The sequence below is a fragment of the Atractosteus spatula genome, chromosome 7 (assembly GCF_055471065.1).
Source record: "Atractosteus spatula isolate fAtrSpa1 chromosome 7, fAtrSpa1.hap1, whole genome shotgun sequence".
Classification (NCBI taxonomy): domain Eukaryota; kingdom Metazoa; phylum Chordata; class Actinopteri; order Semionotiformes; family Lepisosteidae; genus Atractosteus; species Atractosteus spatula.
Genome location: NC_142712.1, coordinates 63,103,019 through 63,115,391, shown reverse-complemented (window position 1 = coordinate 63,115,391; position 12,373 = coordinate 63,103,019). Strand labels below are relative to the sequence as shown.

At 38.7% G+C, this 12,373-nt stretch overlaps 1 long non-coding RNA gene across 2 annotated transcripts; it reads left to right on the top strand.

Annotated features, from left to right (window-relative positions):
* The first annotated feature begins 252 nt into the window (after positions 1-252).
* On the top strand, positions 253-12,024 carry LOC148831624 (uncharacterized). 2 transcript variants are annotated; one of them, XR_016091311.1, is made up of 6 exons: positions 253-381; positions 1,081-1,213; positions 1,753-1,799; positions 6,251-6,416; positions 6,697-6,813; positions 11,162-12,024. It is a non-coding gene; the product is annotated as an uncharacterized LOC148831624 (long non-coding RNA). The 2 variants fall into 2 exon arrangements; XR_016091312.1 differs by lacking the exon at positions 6,251-6,416 and having other exon boundaries at positions 270-381.
* Positions 12,025-12,373: the final 349 nt, after the last annotated feature.

The window sequence follows — 12,373 nt, the reverse complement described above, 5'->3', positions numbered from 1 at the left end:
AAGAAAAAACGGGCAAACTTCAAAATGAATCTGCTTATCTGTGAAGGTATGTGCCTGTTCCTCACAACTTGCAAATTGCTGATATCGTTGCAGTAGAAAGGTTTTTAAGAAAAGTGTCGACTGTATTACAAAGAGATTAACATCCAAATAAGTCTGCATTATAACCTGAACATTTCAGTAGAGTGCTACTATATTATTGCAAGCATAATGACGTCTTTTCTGGCAGGATTAACTGCAGCATAAGAATACCAAACAAGAACATGTGTGCTGTTCTGCCAGTGTCAGAACATTCTGTGCGACTCTTGCACAAACTAAAATATCATTTTGTTTATAGGTCATCTCAGCAGAACGGAACTGAAGATGTGACACCAGGAGAATCAGGTAGAGTTTCGTTCTAGTTGTTTTAATATGTTTTTGCCAGTAAATGTAAAAATCCATTTCAGGAGACAGTTGTTTGAATCTGCCGGGTTGTATCTGAGGAGCAACTCTAATCTTCTTCAACATAAACATAGTCGCCTATGGTACTGGAACGTCTCTGTTTTTGTGTGTGCTGTCGGGTCAGGGAGAGGCCGGGGCAGGTGGTATACATCAGTAAGCAGTTGACGTGTTTCCACGGTCTTATCCAAACAGGAGACAGTCGGCGCGCAGATCGCCCTGTGGAGGAGGAGAAATCTTCTTTTTCTCTTTTTTGTTTCTGAAAGCCAGAAGCCTTCTCACTGCGCAGAACATAAAATACTGCTGTAATCCTTCAGCATCCCCCCATCTCTCAGCTTATCTTTAAAGCAGTCTTCACAAATCATTTAACTGAGCACATGATAACAATAAAGAGCTCGGTTTATTTTTGTATTGCTGTGGACTGGAGAGAGACAGGGGGACAAGCTGTAGAAGATGGAGTCCTCACATACTGTATACTTGTTGTGACACTGAAGCCGAGATTATTTTTCAAAGTAGCGTCTATTAGTATAATATAACTCAGTTGTAAGTTTGTTCTTTGTAATGCGTGGCTACAGCACACTGTAAATACAAACACGGTTGCTTTAAAAACACACTGTTATAGTTATGAATCTTCATATTGCATAGCTGGAGAGGGGAGGTGCTGATCAATGAAGGACACGTAGAGAGACTCACTTCTAGATCTGTCAGTCTTGGGGAAACTCTTCTTCCGGAATGCGGAGGAGTGAATAAGCAAAAGATGATGCCCACAAACATGAAAGTAAGTAAGTAAGTAATGGTATGTAAAACATTTGGGAGAAGTATGTATAAAATGGTTAATTTGTGACCTTTTTATTCATAATCCCAGTTGAAACGGAAAGAACCAGGCTTAGTAATGCAGAATTCTAGTCTGCCTCAGAAGCCAGGACTGTGGTGAATTGGAAAGGAACATTCATGTCATTAATGCGACCTCAGAGTGCACAGCCTCTGTGAGAGCTTCATGTGGGTGGAAGAGGGGACGTCTCCAAACCTCCAAAGGTCAGCAACTACAGCTGAACATTCATTAAATGGTTTGTAAGAGGTCGAAAAACAAAATAAAAAAAACATACAGGCTGAGGCTACAAATATAGGTAACATCTTTTTATTGGAATTAGCTCTGCCCATTTCAGTCAATGAAATGCTGAGAATGCTGAGAGAAACCACATGAAACAGTTAAGTGAGCTTCTGTGCCTGATGTGACAATCAAACAAATGACTCTGGGCTTCAAACTTTGAACGGCCGTAAAAATATCTACTGAAACCACTCCTGCTTTCTCCACAGTTTGGTCTCTGACAAGAAGGTGATGAATTAAAGCCAGGACATTTATAGTAAGTATTATTTTTTAATACCAGGGAGCACTGATTTTTGCAACTGCTGACCTTCTGTAGAATTTGGCATTGTTAATCATGCAAAGGAAAGAGAGAAGAGAGAAAACACCTGAAGAAGGCTTCACAGCTGAAATGTTGTGTTTTCTCTCTTCTCTTTTCAGCATAGAATAAACCTATTACTTGTTCCTTTGCAGACTACGCATGCTGACGCAGCTACCCACCTGAACTGCATTGTTAATCATGGTCCTCTTCCGTAATCTACCCCCTTGCTTTGAGCTACTCAGTGAAGCAGGGGCTTATGTGAGACCCCTGAGTAACAGTGTGCAATAACACAGGGGTCTAGGCTGTGGCACAAACACTCCCCCACATGCGAAATCCTGAAAGAATGACTTGCACCTGCATCACAATGTTGTGATGCAACCAAGAATTTCTCAACATCTCAGAGCAAAGCCTAATGTTTGAAAAATATATTGATGCACAACCTGCATGGTTTAAGGTTGCTTTGCTTTGTTTGTGTCTTTTTCAGTTTTCTACCACCCTTCTTCACTATGTAGCTGTTTAGAATTTTTCTTGCAAAAAAATCATTGCTGTTGTTCCTCTTGAAAGCAGTTTAACTTTTAGGGGAAATACTTGTTCTGCTTAAACACTCGAGCATGTTTTAATGTTGCGCAGAGCCTGTGGAAAGAGGGAGAGAGTCAATCATCCTTCAGGTTGTGGCAAAGAACATGAACAAAGTTTAGAAAGAGAGTGGCCCGCAAGTCTCCGTGGGGCTCAAGCACTGAATAAGAACATGCCCTAAGAAACACAATATATACAGTAGTTGAGAAACTCTCAAATTTATAAGACTATCCACTGGTTAACATAGAAAGGCCTCGGGTGAGACCGAGTTTGTGATTTTCCTTGTTCATATTGGAGAAGAACAAGTTTAGCTGGTGTTCTGGAAGTTCTTCTTCGCTTCCAAATTCAATTTGGGGGCTGATTTGTTAGCCTCAGAATCTGCACCTTTCCAGTTAAATGAGTTCAGCAACTCCCCTTATGTTGACCCCACTCTTCGGGACGTTGGCAGTGTAGAATGTTGACAATTATCCCAAAACTCCACCCCCACTTCCATAATGGGTTTCAGTGATAACTGATGGGCTTAAATCACAACCATCATGCATGGAAAGCTCATAGTCTCTTCTCTTCAGACTTTGTGGAATGTGGGTCATATTTGTTTTGTTATATATGTCATTAAGATAAGCTTTAAGTCCTTGTTCTTTTTCAGTTTGTTCATAAAATCATTTGGTATAACCGAGAGCTGAGGGTAAGTAGTGTAAAGCAGTATGTTCTTATCAGACACTGCCAGAACAGAAAATACATTAAATACATTGTGTATGGCCCCTTGTCTGCTGCATTCCAAATATGGATTGGGTCTGAATTAGTGCCAGAAATAGATCTTATCAGTAAAAACCCTTTGCTCATTTCTCCTGGAGACAATGCTTCATATTAGCCAAATTGAGAATAGCTGTGAAGCACAACGACAGACAAATTCTGGGTTCCAATTCTGGTGTTGGTTGAGCTTTCAATTAATCAATCGTTTTGGTATATATATAATTTACCAGAATTAATTCCAAGTCCTAGCTTCAGGATTCTGTATGTGGGTTTCAGATTAATACATCTGAGTTCATGCAGAGGCCTCCCAGGACACACCAACAGTTACCAGCCTTTTTAAATAAGCGAGGAAAGTGCAATTTACTTTTTCAGTGTTACCCAGTTACACAAAGGCAGATCAATTAGAATACTAAAGTATTCGATTAATACACTTCCAAGGGAAACAATACCCTTGATCCTGCCGATCAGTCATACACACTTTATATACATGGAAGACGGTCCGTTGAAGGATAGACTAGATGGAGGGTTAAATATGGCTTATCATGCTTTGTTAATCATGCCACAGGAATTTTAGTTTTTTGTTGAGTGCAGTAGGCGAAAGGACTCAGTGTGACACCATCTGTAAAGTCCCAGAATTCCCCCCCCCCCCAATAAATAAACATTTCAGCCTCTGCAGAGTCACAGCGGGGCCTGTGATGGATTGGGAGGGCGGGAGACGCACTGTGACTTCACAAGAGGCCCGAGTGTCTGCGGGGCTCACGTTCTGTTTACTGCTGCTCTGCAAAAGGCAATTACCGCCGGAGCATACCAGCTCAGATTGTTACATTTTTGATAAGAGGAGGGAAATGTAAGGAGTGGGTGGTCATTCAATATGCAAGGTTCTGTGTCCTCTTAAAGAAGGGGGGAAAAAACCCAAGCCAAGCCGTGTTGTAAAAATAAACAGAAAGCGACAGGCCAGGGCAAGGGGAAAGGACTATAAAATATTCATATTTGTAAGTAGGCCTCAGACTGAGTGGAGCTGATTAGATGTGATGAGCAGCTCAGCAATGTGCAGCCCCTCTGGGAGCCCCTGGGTAATGCACTTCACTTTAACTCAGGAATTTGGGCCTTGTCTTAACAGGGCCCTTCCCACAGCTCTGGAGCCTTTTATCTTCTGTTGCACTAGCACACCACTCGGGCAAGTGGTCAGAGCAGTGCGAGATGCGCACAGCAGAACGGCACTCCTGTTTTATTTATTCCGTTTCAAAATGTTTTTATTCTGGGTTACGGTCTAAAACCAGATTGTGTAGTCCGAACCTGTTAAAATCAAAATCTAAATAAAAATCTGCTTTGTTTCAGTCAGTTTTGGTGTCATTTGCTGCGGTAAATGACCTTGACATATTTGCAAATATCACTTCATGACTCAGCCGGCTCATTTTCTTTGAGTGCAGACTTTTTTTTTGTCCGTTTTAACTCCTACTTGTGTTTTATGCTGATTGTAGCAGCTAGTTAATGAAAGTGAGACTATGGGCCCGGGTTGTTGTTTTTCAGTGTTGTTTAAACACCAGAAGTACACTCCTTCTTTGCTGACTAATATTAGACATAACAGATGTTTTTCATCCAACCAAACACTGGGAGGGGTCATACTACATTTTAGCTGAGCTACAGTTCCCACCAACACACAATCCCACGCTGCGCTAAATTTGGCCTAATATGTTTTACCATGGTGTACAGCTCCTCGAGATTCAAGCTGCAGTTTTTATGATGAAATCAAGATTGAGCTCATTAAATCGGTTGGACAAAAGTGGTGGTCAGGCAGACAACTTGACTGTAAAATACGGAAACTGGTGCCTTTAAAATAAGAAATGTTTAATAAAGCTCAGAGTAGATTTATAAATGAATAAAAAAAAACTCCTTTATGCAACACCATTCATGGTGAAAATCATTTTAAAATTATGATCACGATGCATTGTAACTTCTGCCTTATTAGCTTCCTATTTGGAATGAATTACATTTTTTTGTACATGACCATATTCAAGAGTCTTCACAGAGCACTTTATCTGAAAGAGAACCCTGCTGTGTGATTGGACATAGTGCCATCTTGGAGCACGTGAAGAGAAAATGAGTTTTCTGGGAGTCTGCTCTTCACGTACTGTCGTGCTCTGAGATCCTCTCACGCAGAACTAAAAAAGTGCTGTCATTGTGTCTCATTGGCAGCAATGAATAAGAACTTGTAAGTCTTGCAAATGTCTTTTCTACACATGTTGTCTTGGCTGCAGACTTTAGAAAGCTAATTGAGTGACCAATACAAAAAATTATTGAGGATACAATATGTATTTATTGGGGTTTTGTAGGGTTTTCATGTGAATTCACACTTCTTTCTTAAAGTGACTGCATTTTATACAGTTCTTGCAAATTCCATAAACTTTTTTTAAGAGGGCACTGTGCCTAGAAGCCAAACCAGCCCGAGAGCAGATCGTTCAAAAGAAATCTAGGGACTTGTGAAACTGCTGGCAACACTTAGTATTGACTGGATTCCTGGCCTATTGTCTTTATACTTTTCAACCCGACAAACTGAATTTAAAGGGGAACTGCAACGCAATTTTTATTATTTTTATTTTTATTCGAGATTAGAAAGAATCAGCATTGACGAGTGCATTTCAAACCCCAATGAAAGTAAAATTTACACAGAAACGTGTAAATTACATCACAAAATAGACAACATCTACAAGTAGCTCAAGTAGGTACAGTAGCTGTGTCAGCGTGCGTAGGCTGCAAAGGAGCAAGTGAAGGTTCATTCCATGCTGATAAGAGAAGAATGCACTCTTTTTTCAACAGAGGATACCCCACCCATGTTATTGACAGGGCCCTTTCCAGAGTCAAAAAGAGCCCTCAGATCATCAACTCAATTAGGAACTCCCAGACTCACAACCACATTCCATCAGTGTTTCCCTCTACCCTAACACCCTTTCTGTTCCCAGGACCATTAACAACAACTTCCCCACTTTCCAGGATGATCCCTCCACTGGTACTCTTTTTTCTGACTGTCCCATCATCTCATATTGTCAACCACCTAACCTGTGTAACCTTCTTGTTCGCAGCTCCCTTGACCGCCCTCAGCAACCATCCACACCAGGCACTTTCTCCTGCAACAGAAATCGCCTGTAAATATATATCAATTACCACGCTCATTCAAGGATCACTCAGATGACATCTTGTACGTCCAGCAACCTTAATTACTGCATCTCTTTTGCAGAAAATGCCCAGGTATTTACATTGGTTAGACAGGAAGGAGACCGGAAGACCATTTCAGGGAACATGTCAGGGCTGCGAGGATCAAAGATCTCTTCAAACCCATAGTTTCCCATTTCACCTCTAACGGCCTTGATCACACTGATCTCTCCATCTGTGTTCTCAAAGAGGGGTTTCGTAACTCCTATTGTAGAAAGACATCCTAAACCAGAATTATCCTGAAACTAGAATCACACCTTCCCCCTTCTCTCAATGACAGACTCCTTTCCTTCAAATTCTCTTTCTTCATTTGCAGGTTTTGACTTCACGCCTCTCTTCATCTCTCTCAACTTCACACCACCTGAATGTCCACTCTGCTTCTATTCTCCCATGCTTTATCAGCTGCTGATTTCCCTCTCTTTCTCACGCCCAAGTAAGGCTCTACAGCTGAAACGTTGTGTTTCTTTTCTTCTCTTTTCAGCATGGAATAGACATTTACAAGTATGTGAAGCACCATGTTGCCGTCATTGTCTGCAATTCTGAACGTGACAATAAAATGTGCGATTTGGGGAAGTGGCCCCATTAAATTTTAAACAAACGGGCTTGTGAATCCATCTCTTTTAATCCAATAGAAATATTGTTCTCGACTCTGACAAATACATCTTACTTTTTAACTCTGCATGCAGATCATGTTGGAACATTTCTTCAGTGAAATGTCTGCTGCACAACCTGTACTTTTTCGCTTGTACATCACAGTACATTAGTCATTACAGTGACTAGTGAGCAGGAAGGGCCGCTTCACATCATAATTCACATAAACTCTTGCTCTGTAGTGGAACAATAGCGACCATTGGAGACCATTTGCAACAACAATGGAGACCATACAGCACTTTCACAAAGTTCACAAGTTTGGGCTTAATTCAGAGTTTGTTAAGTTTTGTGATACAGTCAATGAGTGCAGTTCCCCTTTAAACATCTTAACTGCTTCGCACAGCAAGCAACAGGCACAAGGCAGGATACATCCTGGACAGGATGCCAGTCCATCACTGAGCAGACACTAAGACACAAACACAGACATGCACATTCACATTCACATTCACATTCACATTCACACTAGGGCCAGTTTTCCCAGCAGTCAATTAGCCTACCAGTGTGTCTGTGGACTGTGGGAGGAATCAGAGCACCGGGATGAAACCCATGCAAACATGGTGAGAGCCTACAATACAAACACAGTGTAGATAGTATCCTGGGTCTGGAATTGAGCCCAGGGATCCAGTGCTCTGAGGCAGCAATGCTTTAAACATCTAAAACCTAATATTCTAGAGGCGGTTCTTCTGCAGGAGCCAATGGATTCTTCCAGCTTTGCTGCTGGCACACCAGTATGTATTAACCACATTACTAACTCAAATTTGAACTTTAATGTCTAAAATTACTTTTTATGAGGATGGGCTATGATCTTAAATGCTTTCTGATGCTTTATATTCATCTGTACATCAGAAGGGAACATTAAAGGTAAAATTGTGTTTGTTGGCTGCTTGGTTTAATATACAGTACATTGTTTTATGTCTCAAAGGATGTGTTCAGTTTCTTAATTGTTGTACATTAGTCTTCCAATACAGTACATTCTCATAACTCCTGTCTTCATTGTATAAAAACATTACTCCTTACAGGTCCCATCTCTAATTGTTTTTTAATTATATAATATATATCATCTGTAAAAACAACATACAATGATTATTAACTCTGAATATGACCTTGTTAGGTGTGTTCAACTACACATTTGTTTCCTTAATGCTAGTGCAAATACAAACTTAATATTTGCCCTCAAAACTAATTATGCTGCTGGCTTCCTAACAACCTTTTCTGTCTTTACGTCTGTGCTCTTGTTGGAAAAATAGGAGTCTATAGTGTATGACCTGATCACATTAGTTTGACCTCTGTTGCCAAGGAAACGGGGTCAAATGTTACATGGAATGGTAGGTGAGAAGCTTATTGCTTTTATCATTGTCCAAGTCCGATTGACCTTACCAAGCAGTGGAGGAAAGAGTGACATTTTGATGTTATATTCTACTCTTTTCAAATCACTTTATGAATCAACTGTCAAAAAAATAACTCAAAATTCTAGTAAATGCCATTATTTAACAAGATTATAAATTATTTGCGAAATTAAAGAAATGTGCGAGCTAGTTTGAACACAACAAAGAGTATGTGTATATTGCCATTTCACTTCAAAGGATCAAAGGAAAAAATATATTTTAAAAACGTCTGGGGGACAAAAGTACAATGTTTTGTCATAAATGCAAATACGAATACAGAATGTTTATGTCAGTATGAAATTAAGGTTTCACCAGATTTTTAGTCATTTCCACTAACTGAACTTTCTGTCACATTTTAATTTTTTAAGTAATTTTTTTCTTATCTGAGTTAATAACTTCTCCCTTGCATTTATAAGGAATATTTTAAGGTATTTTAAGGAGTAGTGGTTTTGTTTTCGCTATTATTATCACTACCCACCACAGTCAATGCTACATAGCTAACAGTGTTAATAAGTCTCATTCCTTTTTTCTGTGAAGATGATGTCAGAGCCCTTCGATTGTACTTTTGGCACTTTAAAGATATCGGTGTCACATTTTAAAGGGGAAACAGTCCTGCTTTGTGTAAATGGCTTTGTTAAAGAACACCTCCTACCTATTTTCTGAAATTGTATGGCTGAGTGTTCAGAGTCAGTATTGCTTACTAACTCTATGGAGAGATTCTTGATTAAATAGTCAGCTGTCTCTGGCTGACACGTGGGCCTTTTGTAATCACTGGGAGATCTGAACTGGTCAAAATTTATGGATGTTCATGAGAACCAGTTATGTTGCTCCCAGAGGTCTCAACTTTGTTTTATGTTTGTGTGTTTCTTTTGTAAACGGTGATGAAACAGGCTGGGAGCAAATTATTTTTAACTTTTCTGTTTTGCTGTGGAGAAATGAGATTCATTATAAAATCTGTTTTAACTGTGCTGTTGTTGTGTGTGCTTTTAAGCACGGCATCATGACTCAACACACAGACAAAAGACCACTGAGGAGAATTAAAAAATAACAGTGTTCAAAAAAACCTTCTTAAAGCTACATAAAAATCCATAAAAAATCAGACAATGCTAAAAGTCACAGTGCTTAACAAACTTTAAATGAAAATTATTTTTTTTTAACATTTACACGTACAAAATTGGGGAGATAACGACATTCTAGAGCAGAAATTCCACTGAATTCCTTCCAGAAAATCAGATTAAAAATTGTATTAATCTGTAATACATTTGTCCTAAATTTCCAGACTCTTTTTAAATGGCAGAATTTTAACTTTTTTTTTTCCATCAGGCCCTGCAAAGTGATGACATGATTTATTTGGCTCTCGCAATAAATGCCTGATTGCAGACCTGCTGGCTGAGATAGTCCGGGTGTTCAGTTCTTTATATACCTCATGGAAACATTTGCCTGTATCTGGCAACAAACTCCAGAAGAGGATATTTCGTTGTAAAAATGCAAGAGATGTGCATGCACTAGATAGGGAAAATTGTCTTAATGCTGCAGTTACTTTTTGAGAAACAAACTTATGTTGCAAGTGTTGCAAGTGTTTGTGCTTAGCAAAAACAAGCTGAATTAGATCAGGGAATGAAGAACGCATAGTCTTTCTGTGCCAAGTGACTTTAGCAAAAGGAACTTTTTACATATCTGTTGCATTTTTATGGACTATATTGACCATAATTGACTACTGTCAATTAGAACTACTACAAGGATCTATTCCAAGGTATCAGCCTGTCAGATATTTAAAGCTCACTGATTGTATTTGTTTCTGATCTAAAAGAATAATTTTGGAGGCGAGTTTAGGTGTTCAGATGTACTGTCCATGTGCAATATCTAAATACTCCCATGTGTAATCCCACTTGTACCCGACCTGATCAGGGACGTCATAACACAAAAAGGCCCAAGTTTTTGTGGGGCAACATTTTACTTGTTGGACGGGTGAAATTATGCTGACGTTACTGGTATTTTAAAAAAAGGTGATTTCCCATTATTAAGAACTACTCTTTCTTTCATGTGAACTATGAACATTGACCTGCTTGATTTTAAACATGACCATAGGATTAATATATGTTTTGAAAGAAGAATACTTGCTTTTTTGTAACACATACTGTTTTAAATCTACTCTTAACTCCGAAATAAATAACTTATACTGTACATGCAGGTAAATATTTCATCTAAAAGCCTATTTTACTTCATCCTCCGTAGCTGTAGTTGGACGGGTGTTAAACTGCTTGAATGGAAAATATTTAGAAAGCACTTCTGAAAGTGGCTTGCCCTGTCCTTTTGCTATATCCTTAATTAGCTTATTAACATTTGAAAGGTGTGGAAATATGCTGGCAAATCACATTACATTTAACTGGAAAATGGATGGCAAAGTGATGAACAGTAGAAATATTAAAATATGTACTGTATTTATATGTATTATAAACAGCAGTTGTTTTGTTCAAGCAGAAAGATGAAAATATCTGCCAATTGGAAAAACTAATGAATTCTATATTTTTCTGAATTTTTGTCTAAAAACAATACATCACTTCTTACTTTCATGTCAGGCCACTTGTTATTGGAACATGTTTACTGTTAATCCTCCTGTGCACAGTACATAGCATGCGGCTCATGTCACATCGGAGCAAGCTTGTTGAGGTGGAAGCAACTAGCATATTAAAGAACGCCTTCATAAATATATAACTGTCCCTGACTCAAACCTGTCACCCACAGGATCCACAAGGACAGGGCTTGAATTGGAGCAGAACTTTGAGCCGCACGAATTCCCTCAAGCTCTGCAACGGCCTCCAGGAAGTCCGCAATGCACTGTGTGCCTCTCCAAAGACTCTGGCTTGTAAACCCTGGTTTCCTTTGCATCTACAGCTTTAGTCCTAATTTCTTGTCAATAGAACTAACCTCTGCCACTACAATACATCCTTGATCATTGCTGCCTTATTAAAAGGTATATGAAACTGTACAGTAGGGTGTTTATGTGGTTTTGACATACAGTACTTTGAGTTCTTCTGCATGATGATACTCTCAAGGGAAGAGAGTTTATCAGCAAACCTTTCTTTTTTTTTCAAATGGCATTGTTCCCCAGCCTGCACTGCTGTCTCACTCAAAAGCAACATACAGTAGCACATTTGTGTTCTGAACTTGAGTGTTTATTTTGTATTTTTTGCCATTGAAAAAGCACAGCCTGTCAATACATTATAGTTCTTCATTTCCCTTTGCTGAGGCCTTGGACTTGAGTCAGTGATTGAATGTATGATCCAACAGCTATTTATCATCAATACTGTACATCCTTAAGTTTAGAAAATTCAAAGCAATTAAGAAAAGACAATTATATGTATTATTAATTAACTGAGACTTGGTTTACTAGGTCACTACATAATTTCTGATTGTAATGCTCCTTTCACAGTTAGATTCTCTGGGTTTTGTGTTAAGGAAAACTGACATTCATTACATCCAAAATCAAGCCAGATTGTGTTCTGCAGTTTGACTTTTAATGTTTTAATCATCACCTGAGTTTTTTTGCATGCTCACTTACTCTGTATTGTAGTTTGAGATGAGATTAAAAAGTTTCAAGTGAAAAAGCATTTCATTCTTGGATTTCATGATGAACAGCAGAATTGTGTTATTGACATCATTCAGACAGAAAAGGGTGTAAATGAAATTAGCAGCATGTTGACTGTCTCCAACAGCATGCATTCAAACAGTTTCCAGTTGTCAAGACACAAATGTAACTGTCCTGTGGGAAAAAAAGATGGGGCTAGAGGCATAAAGATTTTCTAATTACAAAAAGTATATTAGGAACCACTCTATAAATGAAAGAAAACATAATTATTTTCTAATTATTGAGAATGGCTGTGACTATTAATTTATATAATGGAAGAAAGAAAACTTTATCAACCTTATGAATTTATTTTTTTGTTATTTCTTGCT